This window comes from Phalacrocorax aristotelis, chromosome 1 (assembly GCF_949628215.1).
Source record: "Phalacrocorax aristotelis chromosome 1, bGulAri2.1, whole genome shotgun sequence".
In the NCBI taxonomy this organism is placed as follows: Eukaryota; Metazoa; Chordata; class Aves; order Suliformes; family Phalacrocoracidae; genus Phalacrocorax; species Phalacrocorax aristotelis.
Window position 1 is genome coordinate 5,330,394 of NC_134276.1, and position 16,464 is coordinate 5,346,857.

Consider the following 16,464-nt stretch of genomic DNA (forward strand, 5'->3'; position numbering starts at 1 on the left):
AGCAGTAAGAATAATAATTAATAATAATTACGCCTCTGGTCAAAGGTCAATGGTACAGTAAGGTTACATGATTAGTCTGGACAGCAACATAGAGAGAAGATGGGAAAAGGTATGCAAGGATCTTAATTAATGCCACTTATAATGCTATTAATAATGTATGATTAACTATTTAAATATTAATGTCTTTTATTACTTTCTCTTATTTTGCCATATTGCAAAGAAGGAAAAAATATCATCTCTGCCTATAATAGCTTATATATAAATGTTACTGGTAGATTTTCAACCCTGTATTGAAAGACACATAGGTCTTCATGTTCTCATTCAAATTTTTAATAATCTTTATAATTCTACTTGTGTTAATTACGTCTTTCAGCTCTTTAGATAAAAGAACTGGAGGTATCATACCTACTTACTATACTAATTAGTGGTATTTTTGTATTTTTTCTTGTTTTGCTTCCATTTTTTTTAGAAAATAGAGTTGAATGAACTGGTTTGTTCTAGGGTAGCATCATAGTGCAGAACAACTCCAAAAGATACCGGTTTAAATTGGAAACAGCTGGGAAAGGGGAAATCAGCTATCAGTCTTGAGTTACTACTACTGTAACTGGAAACAACTTTACAAGTACATTTGGATAATTCATATTATTTTGCCAACACTTTGAAGTTACACTTTCCTCCTTTATTTCTTAAGTCAGCAAGAAATGGTTATTAAAGGCATCTCTTAAAAAAAAAATGAAACTGTCAGGATGTGGCTTTGAAATCTTTGAAAAGACGCCTGTAACGTATAATGTGCTATAAGCACGTCTATTAAATCATGGCTTTTGCGGTTCTAACACAGAAATACCAGAAAAGAATTCTTTTCACATAGGATCAGTAGCTAGATAATAATGGGAACCACTTGGGCTGAAGGTCAAGGTTGGCTAAAGTAAGCTCCTTCCCATCTGCTTGTTATCAGCAGTTATAGGATCAAGACAGGTGACCCATTAATATATATTTTTTTAAATGACAGGCTTTTGTTTGTGACTGTGTCATGATGAAGGGTGTTATTTACCTTTCTAGAGATATTGTCCAGGAGTTCAACATTAAATATCAGCTCTTAGTAAAGAGGAGTGGTACTGGGAGAAACTGAAATTATTTTCCCATGTTAGAAAAAAGAAAAATGCTAAAAAATAAGGTCCTCTGAATTTGCCAGGCATTATTGTGCTAGAAAATGAGAAACAGTCTGAAATTGATAGAGGAATTGATCAATTAGCTTCCCTGTCCCAAGTAAATGAAATGCAAAGAAAAGTAAAAGCACTGGGAGAGACAGGGAAGAGAAAAATTTATTTGGGTGCACAAATAAATTCAAAAGGAGGAGACAGACACTGAAGCATCCTCTGATTATATTGAAAGGCACAAACCAAGGATCGAAAGGTAAAGCTAAACAAATTCACACCAGAAAAAAAGGTACGGACACTTAACAGTGAATGCACTTAACCACTTAAGCACACTTGCAATAGGCATGGTGGGACCTCTGCCTCTGAACCAGCTCAGGGCGTCTCTGGAAGATAAGATTTGTCCAGCACAGAAGTTGCTAGGCTCCAACTGGGAATGAATGAAATTCCATCACCCCCATTAAATGGGAGGTCAAGGTGGAAGAGCTAATGGTTTTTCTGACCTCAAAAATCTTTGAAATTTTGAAACCGTTAGATTAGGTTGCTGATCTAATTGTCTGGGTCACTTGGAGCTGTGGGTTTTTTTATATAGGCTTCTTAATTTAATATATTGCTTATGACTTGCTGTAGTTGGGATAGATACAATAATTAACCTTCAGTTATTTTTCCAGACATAGCTTCTCTAAAAACAAAGGGGGGTTGCAGATCATAAGTGCTGGCTGGCATTCAGTAACTACAATGTGAAAAAAACCCATTGAAATCCCTTATAGCCGTTGGCTTCGCTGCACCTCCGTTAAATATTTTGCCATCAAGAACATTAGTGAATTGCTAAATCAATTAAATATTTGTTAATTAACAGAAATCAAGAAAAATCAACTTATGTAATGATAAGTGGATTAAAAACAATGGAATTATTATTAATACTAAAGATTGGCTTTCTTCCCAGAGCTGTAAGTTTAATTTTACTTGCCTTTTTAAAGCTGAATTCTTTCTCTGCAATCCATCCGGCAAAATGCTTGATGCTTGTTTTGCCACCAAGGGTTTTGCTGATGCGGGAGAAGTGGAGCACCCTTGCAGAGATACACCTTGTGGCCTAACCAAGTGAATGCAATGATTCAAAATTCTTTAATTATCAGATTCTAGGATACACGTTTCATAACAACAAAGGAAAAACTAAACTGAACCAACTTTTTAAGAAATCTTGGACAGACTTGACATAAGATGATATTCATAGACAATCTGCTGAACCTTTAGGGCAAATCTTATTGTAGCTAAACTTTTCCACAGAAATTAAAATTGAGACCAATCTATGAAATTAAGGCTTAGATCTTGAGTTCAAGGTTGCTCAATTACAGGACTTTAGTCTGTCCCTTCAAACTGCTCTCTAAGTCAGACAACAACCCAAATCACCCCGATGTTCAGGACTGCCAGTTCACCTCTGAGAACTGATTTGTCAGAGTAAAATCAAGGCATGATTGGAATAGCAAGATTAAGTAAAAGGTCCGCTTAGTTCTGCTCTGTGACAGAGCAGCATCTGTTTTGTCAATATTCTCTTCTTGCGCTAGCCCGTTGATCATTTTAGTACAGATGTAAACCAGAAAGTTAGAGAAGATCAACAAAATTGCTCTCACTTGAGAATGAAGAGACAGTAACAGAAACCAAGACTGCCCAGGCTGCATGCACGCGCCTCTGCAAGTCAGCCATCCACCTGAACACCTCTCCCGCAGCATTAATAATATTTCCTCAGGGATCAGTTTCTATCGCTAATGCTGCAGTACTGGTTCCATATTTTCCTGAAGGAAGGGCTGTGGACAACTGCAGGAACAAGATGTTGGCTCCAAAGAGCGGTGATTAGACAGTGGCTGGGAGAAAAAGTCAACGATGTGAACTGCCAGGCTTAACACAGGTTTAACCAAGGAGATCCTGTTACACAGGAGGTGAAAGTGGGTGTTCCATTGCTTTATTTTGGCATGATCTGTGTATTTATTAATTAAAAACCAGCTGCAGAATGTGGGAAGAAATTCAGCTGCTCTTTTCCTTTGGCCCCCACAACCAGGCTTTGACGGTACCTACCAACTCCTTACTATCTCCCTCATTTCAATGCTGGTCCTGCTCTCCTTGCTGTTTCCTTCTCTTTTGTTTTCTCACTGCCTTCTCTGACACTCTTTTCTGTGCTGTTGCTCCTGTTCAAATGTATTTTTTCATCTTCTGTTTTATAAATTCAGCTCTCTCAGGTCTCCCTTCTTCATTTTCTGGTGGCCAGCAGTGCTGGGGATCTGGTGTCTTTGACGTTGTTCCCTTCCCGTCAGCAGTACTAGTGTATGAAGCTTGAGGAAATAAAACCAAACCAGCTGATAGACCTTGCCAGGCAATGGTTTGATGCAATTAAATACTAATTCAGATTCAGATCTGTGATGGTTTGCAACCAATCAAATCCCAAGGCCACTTTGTCCTTTAGACATACTTATGGAGTGCTCTCCTTAACAACAGCAGAAAAGGCACGTGGCCGTATGTGTTTCCATGATGAAAGATATTATGTCTTGCTAAAAGCATCTTAGTCTCTCAGGGGCTCTGCTAGGAGACCTCCAGAGACAGTGGTGTTCTACTGCAGCCCAAATATTCATCCTGAATCCTGAAAGACCTAGCAAATTTTTTTTTATTTTTTTTTTTTTGCTAAAACAATTAGACAGCTGTGGTTTAAAATTATTATGAAATGGATTTGGAGCTGAAGCTCCCTGGTGAGATGACAGGGCTGTGTATTCCCATCATTGCTTTCCTGCATCAGGCAGAACCATTGTTTCAGGCTTTTACAGTCCAAGACCACATTTCTATACCTACATGCCTCAGTCAGTTTTGAGGGCAGTTAGTTACCTGTATGGCTATACGTATACAGAACCCAGTTTTCAGCTAAACCCATTTAAAACTGTCACAGCTCTCTGCACCTTATTCCCCTTACAGCAAGGGAAGAGCAGCAGTGTAAGGCATATTTATGCTGGTAGCCAATTATTCCCACTAGGAAGAGAGGTGTACTGTCCCCTACAGGGGTACAACAGAAGCACCCCACTTTTGAAGTGCAGTGAAGCCCTCAGTCAAGATGTACTAACCTCGGTCACACCTAGAAGTTTTCCTTCTCAAGGCACAAAGGAATAGTCTACTTATTTTACAACAAAGTCTAAAAACAGCAGAAATTTTTAGGGCCACTGTGAGTACGCTAATCTCAATTCCATCTTGGTATCGAGAAGTCCAACATGTGAATGACTGTTAAGAAAAATAAGATGTTCTAGTTTTCACTGATCCAGTGAAACTGAAACCAATTTTTTTAAAAAATATTTTGTCACAAACTTTGACTCAAGCCCGATTCTTTTCCATGGAAATTTTTACCTTCCTGACCCTCTTGAGCAAACTAGAGACTGATGATGCCTAGTCGTCCATCCCTGTTCATGCTTAAACCTAATGAAATTTTAAGCTTTTCTGTATTCTTGAATTTTGTGTGTGTGTCTTTGTAAATCCTTTTCAAGAACTTCTGAAGGCTTCACGTTCATTCACATCTCCGCTCATGAACCGGGAGAAGAGAAACCATGGTTTCAAGAAGCTAAGAACGTCCCAAAACAGCAAAACATCTGTCCATGTTCTGATATGCGACTTCACACTGCAGTAGAAACACGCAGGCTTTGTGTGTGCCAACCCCATCCTTCGGTCTGGCTCCCAGTGTATCAGTAGCACAGCAAACAGCGTGCCCTATAGCACTACAGGGCTCCTGAAGAGAGACACCTGCTCAATATCAGTGTTCAATCTCCTGAGTTAAAAAACACATTCAGGGACTTATTATTATTTCATAAATATGGTTTATTAATCTGGCAGGCTGTAATGTTTGAATTTAAAATGAATCCTTCTATCTCACATGACTATTGATAGAAAATGCCATCATAAAAGATAATCTTGCACAGGCTGGTGAGAAAATTGTTTTCTTGTGCATAATAATTATGCTGCTCGAGAAGATGCTCAGCAGTCCTTTGGACATACGCATACTTTCACCTATTGTTACAACAGCCTGCTTGATGTACTTCAGCTGAATCTTTATGAACTCCTACTTAGTTGTGTACTGATGGTTTAAATAGCAGGTAAAGCCAGGTATGTAGTAGCATGAGGTTAAATGAGTATGATGAAGTATAAGAAGTCCCAGGTAATTAAACCATAAATGCAGTACACCTGTTTACAGGAACACCAGCAAACGTCAAATAGCTTAGTATTCCACAATAAAGTGAAATGGAAATGAATGGCAAAGTTGGTAGAAAATATTGCTACAGACTTTTATACCTGTTCTAAGCCTGATTTTTAGAGTAATAAGCGTATAACTAAAACATTTCTGCTAAATCCTCGGAAACAGCTAGCAATACCATAACATTTAACAGAAAGGGATCATCAAATGTTCAAAGGTTAAATATCTGCTTATTTTGAGTTTGACTTATTTTGTAGAGAAAGGCGAGTTAATTGTCTGATGATTTTAGTGTGCAGAGTCTTGCATATATTTTGACAACTTATTAGTAACAGAGTAAATATGATTTCAAAAAGTATCCTCTCAATATACTCAAGGACTTCTTTGCATGTTTTTGAAGCTTTTCTTATGCTTTTGCCCCTTGCACCTATTAATATAGGCTTTGCAATTTATTTATCTGTATCAGCAGAGAAATTCAAGGATTGAAAAGAACAGTTCCACAATATCCTAGTTAAGATACCAGCATGGGATTTGTTTGCGTCCTTCCAGACAGATGCCAATTAAAAAAAGGGGGGGTGGGGGGGTAGGAGGAAAAAAAAAGGTAACAATAGGAAAGGATTGATTGACAAGTGTTATCGAACAGACTTCCTTCAAATATTTTCTGAAAAGGACGCTGGATTTCATTAAATTCTGTTTTCAAAAGCCATCTCTATTGAAAAGAATGCATTCAGAAGAATTAACTGTTTCTGTCCTGCAGATCACGTACCAAATTCAGAGTTCACCTTCTTGTGGCGGGAGGCCCCTTTCCCTCCTGCCCTATCTGCAATAGGAAGATAAGAGGCAGGTGGAAAGGTCTTGCATCCTTATTATATGCAAAGAGTAAAGGTATTTGCACAGGGCTGGATGCATTTTTAAGGACCAGCTGAAAATACATAATTGCTTTATCTGCTGATACACTGAGGATTGTGCTATCTAGGCCACACAGGTGGGGAAAAGGAGTGCTCAGAAACGGTTTGAAAAATCTATTTTGAAGCTCCACAGTGAGCCTTCTTACTGTGGAAACTTCTTTAACTATTTCTAATGGCATGGAACTTCAAATCACTCCTGTCGGCTGAAGGCCACCAAAGTGCAATGGAAGTTGACACAGCAGAAGATTGTGGCTCAGACAATCCTTTGCCACAAATACCCTTCACCCTAAGTTTGTGGATGTTTTACTAAAATACGGTGAGCTGGGACTCATGCAGCAGGCACGGATTTGGAGAGGCAGCAGAAAACTTTTCAAGGAGCATCTCACACAGCCATAGTATTTGGAGCCACCAAAAATGGCACAGATCTAGATACAGAGAGGACAACACAGTGTGCAATTCTCTTCAGAGCAGTGGCCAAGAGAAGACCAGTCTGTCTACCTAGATCTAACTTCAGTAAACCCTGAGGAGAAAATAGAATATAGGAATCCTACTGTTGTGAGGGTTAAAGAGCCTGAAATTGCTGCTCTGGCTCAATGCAGAGTTACCTGTGAGGACACGATAGATACAGATATTATGGAGCCCTCTTCTCAAACTGCAGCCATGATACGCACACTGTTGATTTCCTACCTACAATCCTGCCTTCTTGTAGTACAGAAACAAGCAGACAAGCAGAAAAATTTGCTTTCCCCACTCATGCCAGAGGCAGGAAAAGTAAGCAAGGATAAAAGAATGGGACTGAGTGGAGGTGAGAAAGGTGGGAGTGGACAGTAGGAGAATCCCAATGAGTATGTCTCACTGGGACATGGGCCTGGAGAAGACAAGACTGAGGGGGGATCTCCTCAATGCTTATAAATATCTGAAGGGCAGGTGTCAAGAGGATGGGCTGGACTCTTTTCAGCGGTGCCCAACGACAGGCCAAGGGGCAACGGGCACAAGCTGGAACACGGGAAGTTCCACCTGAACATGAGGAGAAACCCCTTTGCTGTGCGGGTGCCAGAGCAGGGGCACAGGCTGCCCAGAGAGGCTGTGGGGTCCCTTCCCTGGCGACATTCACCCCCCGCCTGGACGCGTTCCTGTGCCCCTGCTCTGGGGCTGCCTGCTCCAGCAGGGGGTGGGACGGGATGAGCTCCAGAGGTCCCTTCCAACCCCCACCAGTCTGGGATTCTGTGATGTCAGTGTTGTCCGTATGGCCTATCTGTTGGCTGTCAGTCTGGCTTTGGGTTGAAGAAACTCACAGTGCACTTTGAGTAGGAAAATGCAAGAATGGGACAAGCCACTTGGCCCGTATCCTGACCCCTCGGGCAGTTTGGATATGTCAGTGTCTGCCATATTGCTGTTACGAGGAACCTCAGCTGAGGACCCAGAAGGATTAACCTCCTCCTTAGCACAGATATGCTGAAGTGGCTGATAACAGTTTACTGTTCACATATAGCAACTGCAATGGCATTACATACGAAAGGAAGTTACAAGGATGGAAAAGCCTCCAGCCAGGAATCTCATCCCACCTCTTTGCATGGGGATATCTGGTGCAGAATAGGCAGTGCTAAATCCCCACTATAAAACTGGTGACATGGAGAAAGGAAACTTCAGCTAACGTTTAGCTGAAGCTAAATGTGTGCATCAGCAAATTCAGCCAACCTCTCCTCACACTGTTTCCTAGAGCTGTCAGAGAAGGTGGACTTGTCCTTCCCTCTGAGAAGTAGGTAAACAGAAAAACTCCTTGTCCCACTAAGACATCTGTAAAGATAGAGATGCCTTTGAGTAATAACAAAGATGCACTTTCCAGATTCTTCTATGAACTTTCATCTTTGATGGCCTCCCTTCCCAGAATCAAAAATTATTCAGGTTTGACCAGGACCTCTGGAGATCTGTAGTCAAACCTCTGTCTCAAAAGCAGGTCCAGTTAGATTACGTAGTGCAAGAATTTGTCCCACTGTTTGAAAGTCACCAAGAACGGAGATTGCCCAACGTCCCTGGGTGACCTGTTCATACATCTGATTCATGTGGAAAAAGTTAAAAAAAAAAACCAACGCTTTTTGGCACTCTTTATATTTTAGCCACTTTGCACCTATTATACAATTTATTCTCTCATAGACTGGCAATGATAGTGACTTCAGACCTGAAGCTACGACAGTGGCAGTCTTGTTAATTCCATTATAAATATTCAATTTCTAAAGATATTTTTGGTTTCTAGGAGAGCTCTATGCCTCACTCCACACAATGTACTTATCCCAACAGTTTTATATAGGAGAAAAAATATTACTGTGCACATCAGCAACTATGCTTTTTCTTGTCCCACGTCTAAAAAAAGAATCAGCTTGCTTCGCCATTTTTGGGGCATTCTGTGCCTTTCCCAAATCCTTCTGATAAATTATCATGTAGCAATGCCAACCATATGCCACAGAAAAGATCCATGTCTAGCGAAACAGGTAGTGTACTTTAATATTTTCGACTAAAGGACAGGGTGCTGGAAATTAATTTATATAGCGGAGGCTGCAAGGGTCTGAATATATCACCTATTCCCATCCTGGGCTCATTTTCTGGAAAGAGTCTATCATTAAGGGAAAAAAAGAAATTATAATAAAAACATGTAACTACTAAGGAATATTTTTATTCTATTTATCTCAACATGCTTTATGAATATTGGTCAATCTCATTAATTTCATTGCATAAATTGGCAAGCTACAGTGATAAAATCAAGCCCTTGTAAATCCAGAGTAGATGTAAGGTCACTTTACTACATCCCCGCCCTGTGGTCTTCACACTAGGTCACACCACCCCCCTTAATTTTCTGCTGCAGGGCAGGATCCAAAACTAAAAAGTGATTCTAGAGAGAACAAGCCATAAGAACATGTGAACTAAGGGCATGGTTGGATGATCATTTCTGTTGGATGATAATTTCTGATCATCCCATTTCCATAACAATAGGGGTGAACCCTGATATGGAGTAATAAGTGGCTTTATTTTGGGATAGGTTAATTTTGTAGTCTGGGTTCCTTGAAGCACTGCCAGTAGAAGAAGAAAATGACAATTTCTTAATAGGAACCAATAAAAAATGTTAACAAGTGCTCATTGGACCACTCCTTAACAACAAACGGAACTGCAACACTTCCCATAAACAGCGCTTGTACTGGCTCTTGGCAGATATTTCTACCTAGACATGTTCTGTCTCCTCACTGAAACTCAGCTATGTCAAGAGCTCCAACAGCTTGAAAAGCATCGTTAATAGAAATGATCAGTTATTGCTGCTGTTTCCTGTCTCCATCAACCCCCTACTTGTAGTAAGCAAAACAGATTTCACCTTTATAGAAGGCCTTTCAACCTCAGGGTCTTTAAGGACGTGGCACCAGCAAAACAATAGCCTTGATTCAGTAGATGCCTTAAAGGGTTTCCCTGTGTGTTTATTATGGAAGCTCAACATGCCCAGTGTGCAACCAAAGATTATTTTTCTTCCAAAGGCCAGGCTTGTGTGGAATTCTGTTAATTAAATGCACTGTAGAAATGTCAGCCTTTACCTCTCTATATATGTGGTTTCTTTTGTCCTTCACATAACGATTGTAAAGTGTTCTGCAGACATCATTTGATAGAATAAGATATTATTATTGAATCTTTATGTCTCCTATTGTCCCAGGAGCACTGACCTTGCTTCCCCAGCACAGAGGTCTGTCTACCAGGCTAATCATACTGATATCTGAGTACCTCAGAGATCCTTATGTGGCAACGTTTCTGCAGGAACTCAAAACTGGCCGGACGTACTGATAAGATCCATTTATTACTCTTGTGCATTTCTGCAGGGTTATAAACCAATTCCTATTTCAAATGTAAATCCCCATCCTGGTGACATGTGGGGAGATGCATGGTTCAGATAACTCAGATTCCTCCCAGTTGTCAGGGTTCCCCACACAGGTAGTGGTGGATGAGATTTACTATCAGATAGCAACCACAGGGAACCAAGATGAATGGATCCCCCATTCACTCTTTTCCAGCAAACCTGTAGTACTGATTAATTTCTTTGAACTACCGAATCACTATGGGAATAACCCTTCATTTATGTCCTTCACTTCCATTTGCTAGGACAATGTATTAACACTGTATGTTTTTAGCCATGGACAACCAGATATTAACACACCTTCCCATAAATATTTTTTTTCCTTGACTGGATATGTTGTATAGACATACCCATAAATACCCACGCACACAGCAGGGTATATGCAATACATCTGGCAGAGAATGGTTACCCCCAGCACAATTTTTAATATAATCTTGGCTTGTTTCCCTATCTGTCAAAAAGTCTAGGTTAGGTTGATCCATCTCTCAAAAAGTAAAATTTGTGGCAACTAAGGTTTCTTTCCTCTTGTTAAGAAAGTCCTGATACCTGCGAGGGCTTTTTCTTCCAGGAATGGGATATTTTAATAGCTGCTGAACAAATTATGATAGAAAAGCTCCTATCTGGAGATATGCAGATATTTCGTGGTGTCGTCAATGTCCTTTGCATATCTGCATGTCTAAGAAGATGTCCAACTGCTCCGCTTTACCACTCAGAGGCTTTTCATTTCTTTTCTGAAAGGAAATACGAGTGCTCCGCTACTGCCTTGCTACACTTTTCATTTGTCCTGAAAAAACCTTGTTTTCTCCCTCTAACATACCGGAGATGCCTAGGCTATAGTTTCTTTTATTGAAATATCTCTGGGAATCCCCAAAATAAAGAGAGGCTTGATATAATAGCATTATTGCTATACCAATCTCCTCCAAATCAGTCAGCTACAGTCAGAAATCTAAACATTCCTTTAAACGCATTTATTTTAATAAAGACATATCAAGAACAATCTGCCTGCTACTGTTCCAGTGTGCATTTTCAAGAACTTACCCAAAGCTGCAAGAATTCAGGCTAGTCTCATTACTAGATAAACACTATAATCTGAACATAATTATAGCCTGGACCGAGAGAAGTATACAAGCATATGCTTATTGTTTAAAACCAAAGAAGAATCAGCACATCCTTGAAATACAGAGCTATACTTTAAACCCTGTCTGAATACAGACATTCTCCTGTGCTGGATTTCAAACGCAGAAATATCATAGGACTCAGCCTCGTCCTTACAGTCAGGCCATTACAGCTCTTGTTGATTTGTTTCTGTACTTTGAAGGATGGAGTTCCTGACTTGAAGCTGTAGAAATAAACGTAATTATGTTTCTAAATCTTTATCTACGGCTAGTTAAAGCTTTGGTATATGTAGCGCTTTAAGGACATTTCATATTTCTATTGATTTTCTTTTCTCCTTTTTGAAATATTTTGGGATGTGAACTCAGAAAACTGAGGTACAACATTCTGTTGCTGACAAACTCTATTTATTATTTGTTAAACACAAGTAATATTTTATGGGGAATAATGCAGTTCTAAAAGGCATCTTATGCAGCATCATTAGGTGAGTCAGAAATAGTAGATCCACATGTTATTGTAAAAGCACATTATTGTAAAAGTATTGGTTGCGCTAATTCAGCAAAGTGTTGGTGGAAGTCAAGGTGAAGTTGTCAGTTTGGAAGTCAACGTACAGTTTGTATTTTTTTGGAAAAAAAAAAGTGTTATCTTTACTTGTACTGGGAGTGCGGAAGAGTAAAAAGTGTTGGTGGGTACTTGGTATATTGGAAATGCTGGTGAAACACAGAGAATGGAGATTGTAGTCAAGAATAAATTATGCTAAGTAGGATATGAGCTGCCATGAAATTATATTTAGGTTATTCCTTATACTTCAGATGAACTTCCAGAACAGCATATTAACATTGACAATGTCATTTATTCAGGCTTGAGGAACCTGGGATCATTTCTTATCTTGATTCAATCATTTTGGTTAAATCTCTTGTTAACAATAGAGAAAAAAAAATGGATCTTCCAAGTTATCACTATTTATTAGACAATGCATTTAAAATGACACTGTAAATATAATTTCATGGTTTTTGCTCTTTTCATTTCTTTAAAGGAAAAGGATGGAATCGAGAGACAAATAATCATGCTTTAAAATATCACAAGAAAAATCTTGATTTATCAACTCCACTTAAGTATAAACACACATTGAAAGAAAAAGATGGATGTATAAATCCCATACCCAGGATAGATTAAGAGTTTTATTTCTTTCTCTCATTTTTACAAATAAATCTATAGAATAATGATAGTGTACTTACATATTTCAGATCCTCATTTGTCTAAGAATAGAAAGCACTCAAGTCATGTGTCAGAATAACTCGGGCGGTCTCCTCTCAATCCCCTTTTTGTGTTCACCATCCACAAAAATCAGTGCGCCACTGCAATGGTCCAGCCATTCTCACTACAGAAAAGGAGCCAGGTGTTGGGTGTCAGAAAAGACCGGCATGGATTTGTAAATGTTCGCATGGTAGCTGTCAGGATTGTCCATGTAGGATCTTTTGTCGGTTCAAAGACCCAGATTCCCCCTATCTGTGAGCACTTAACTAAAGCACCTACATCAGAAGCACGTTCTCCCCAAGCTACCATCTCATCAGACAGCAACTGGTATCTGTCTTTATGTCTGTATTGATACAGAGAAATGGATGTCTATCCACCTTTGTATCTACAGCACAGCCATGCCCAAGCTGCCTTCCCGTGCTTCGATTTCCCCAGGCGCCTGGGCAACCAGAACAGAGTTATGGCACATTCCAGGCTCGTTCCTATCCAAGAGGTACAGGGCATGCCACCAGCCATGGGTGGCCTCACAGTTCAGGTGTGGTCTCAAAGGCCAGATAAGGAGCAACAGTACACCAAATGTGAGGTGCTTCAAGCTGAGTGGAATGAAATTGGACCTAGGTTAGTATGCACACATATTTAAAACTGGAGAAAGAATAAGTTTTTCATGGGACAAACCTTATAACAACATTATTTTTCTTCTTTTCTAGATTTTATGTTTAATGTTGATAATAAAGCACATTTACTTATTTTAAGATATCACTGAAATATTGTTTTCACAGACTTATATTGGTCTTTTTTAAGGAATTATAGGAGAATGAATCCTGTGTCTGGCAGCTGGGTAAGACCGATTGTTTCAACCTACATCAAAAAATTACTGTCTCAGTCCCATGGTCCATATTGTTCAGACACTTTAAATTTGATTGGATAATGAGCATTGTTTTAGCAGCTCAGTACTTAATGGGGACTTGAACACAACTCTCAGTTTTGTAGGCACTTAAATCTATATATAAGTTTACTGCGAGGCATATTTGGTAATGTCACTCAGTTTAGTGACAACAGTCCCAGGTGTAATATGTGGCACAGGAGTGAAAATGAGCCAGTATATGATCTTGCTAAAGGCCAACAGCTTCTGATAGGTCACAATTATCATGCCCCTCAGTGTTATCAAAAAATAACTTGAAAAATTGTGACTGCAGATGTAAGACACAAGTCAGCTCAGCTGTCCACACAAAACTGTCCAATGCCACTAGAGATGCCCTAGTTATTCTGATTGTCCTCCAGCTACATCCAGAAACTGTGTGTTTCCTGCAGATCCTGCATCTTCTCTTCTTCTCTGCCAGTCTCTTAAATAAGTTTGGGCATCCTGAATAGGCCATGGCATCTCAAATGGCTCTAAGTTTATTATAAAACAAAATCATGCACTAACTCACAAGTTATGCAATGACAACGGGACTCTGAGATCCCCCCACCTCACTATTGCTGCTCCCCATGTATAACGCCAGTGCACCACCCCTTTCCACAAGTACTGGTTCAGGGAATGATGCATACCACTATCATGTTGTACGCTGTTTATGCACATGCATGCATGCTGCATCAGGGCTCACTGTTTTCTGGTGGTTTTTGTGGGGTTTTGTTTTGTGTTGGTTTTTTTTTTTAATTAATAGCCTTGCTTTTTTGTAAAAATTAAAGCAATGGCAATTCCAAAAAGCCGTTATGTTTTGATTGTTAGGAAGTGACATAAATGGATTCCAGTAGAGATAATTCTGTAAATGTTGATCATGTTGCAAGTTGGCCCACCTACTGTCACTTCAGGAAGCAAAGGTTTAAATATAAATCTCCTATTTTTAACCGAGTTAATATTAGAACTGATGGAGGAGATGTTCAGCTGGGGTAAATAGTAGCTTTGCTGATGTAAATGGCACTATGCTGATTTACAGCAGTGAAGGAACTGAAACAGTATATATTCTCTCCACCAACAGCTCCATTAATGTGTTTATAATATTAATTCAACAAGGAAAAGAAAAATCACAATGCAAAGAAAAGGTGAGATTATTGAAATGTATCTGGTGAGTCCTGGCAAACTTCTGTGAGTAAACGAATGGAAATGTAGAGTATGTGTCTTAGCCCACTAGACTGCTTCAAATCCCTGAGCTAAAATCTGCATGTTAAATAACTATGTGGCTTGTTTACAATGAGCAGCATTTTCCAGACATAATTAAAATACAGAAAATTGGTATTGGATATACCTCTTGATGATAAAAAAAAAATTAAAACAAAAATATCCCCAAAACTTGCAGTATTAAATTAAAGTATTTTTATACTCCAAGCATTCATTTATGTTTTCTTCTTGAAGCTTTAGCTCCTGGAGTACTGTGAGTAAGGTTATTATAAAAAATAAGAGCAAAACTGTCAGATCTTGTTACAAAATTGGAAATAGGAGTTCCATATTTGACAGAAAAATGAACAAAAATGTTGGAATGTTTAAAACACTGTTCTAAATACCTTAATTTATCTTTAGTTATTAAATATTCTGGAGTTGGGTATTAATTTTGGGTGTCTACTCCATAGAGCTTGGACTTTGTAATACTATATAAACAAAATTACAAAAATCTAATAAGTTTAACCCAAGAGGAACCTCAGTCCTTCAAAAAAAAACAACTATAAGGAGCCAAAGTTGTGTTTTCTTTTTAAATTACTTTCTCTATCCTTAACTTAGCCGTTTAAAGACTCTATAACGAAGCATAGCACAGAGTAAAGCACAGAAGGGCTGAGGCTTTGGGCTTTAGGGAGATTAAGGGCTGCAGAGCTGCTCACTTTTTGTTACATTAACCTGCCCAGGAAAGCAATTCCCTCCACAGCCCCCATGCCCAGACCCCATAAGTGGAGCCATATGGCAGATCTGTGATACAGAGAGCACACTGTGGTAGCTTTATTGATACTGGGACTGCTTCTTAGCCAGTACAAGTCTTCTCTGCTCAGCTACGAATTAATCCCATTGACTCTTGGCAAAGGGAGAAGAGTCATTAAGGTTAATGCCGCCCTTGCAGTCAGATTCCTGCTCTGAATTGCCCTCCAGAGGTGTTTCTCTCCACTGACTCCAGGAAGATTTGCTGATTAAATTTAGGCTAGAGCTAACTTTTGTGCCTCTGCTGATTTGGAGGGATTGATTTGTAATGGTGTGCTTTGGTCTTTGTGAACAGCTGTCCCCAGTTCTCAGATGTGAGAGTATTGATAGAAGACCATCAGAAGTGGCAATAAGAGTGGTGCGAGCTGGGCATGGCCATCACTGTCTTCTCATCTGGTGGAATGTCAGGATGAGCAGATCCTCTCCCTACCTCCTTCTTCTGCCTGTCCATTATCTAAATGAGGACGGTAACCATGAAAACAATTCAAAGCCCAGATCCCAAAGTTTCCATGTTGAATTAACATGAAATTGTTATTTCACATGAACTACCCTGAATGGGAGAGATGCTATGCATCCTGCAAGGACCTTGCAAAAGACGTTTTCAGCTCAGATTCTTGGCTAAAGAACAAAAGGCGTTGGCTATGTGGCACAACATTGCACTCACGCAGGCACACAGAGATCATTTCATATTTTCTGCTTCCCTCCTCAGATTTCTCTCCTTCAGCCACCAGCTTCTCTGCTAACCTTGAAACTGCGGGGAATTTCATTCTGTGGCTTGTGTTTCCTCCAAAGCAAAACTGCAGGACCTCAGTTCCTCCCTAGAAATTATGTCTCCTTGAGTCATTATTCCCTCTCAGCCTCAGACCACTTCCTGCAATTTCAGAACCACTGAAGACATCGGTTTCAGATGAGCTATTAACCCATGAAGGCTAAACCAGCCTGGATCCACCAGTGTTCCTTAGATGCATTTTCCCTTTCTCCTCTCCCTGGACTTTGGTTGAAATAGAACCAAAAAGATTCTT

At 39.6% G+C, this 16,464-nt stretch overlaps 1 protein-coding gene across 4 annotated transcripts in view; it reads right to left on the reverse strand.

Annotated features, from left to right (window-relative positions):
* TENM4 (teneurin transmembrane protein 4) overlaps positions 1-16,464 on the reverse strand; it is a 609,630-nt gene that overhangs the window by 505,556 nt on the left and 87,610 nt on the right. For 3 of the 4 annotated variants that reach the window (XM_075076149.1, XM_075076381.1, XM_075075986.1), the window contains exon 2: positions 12,519-12,661. The exons of the other annotated variant lie outside the window; for it this stretch is intronic. The gene's annotated coding sequence lies outside the window, so the exon portion shown is untranslated. The remainder of the gene's footprint in view (positions 1-12,518; positions 12,662-16,464) is intronic. 4 annotated transcript variants of the gene reach the window in all.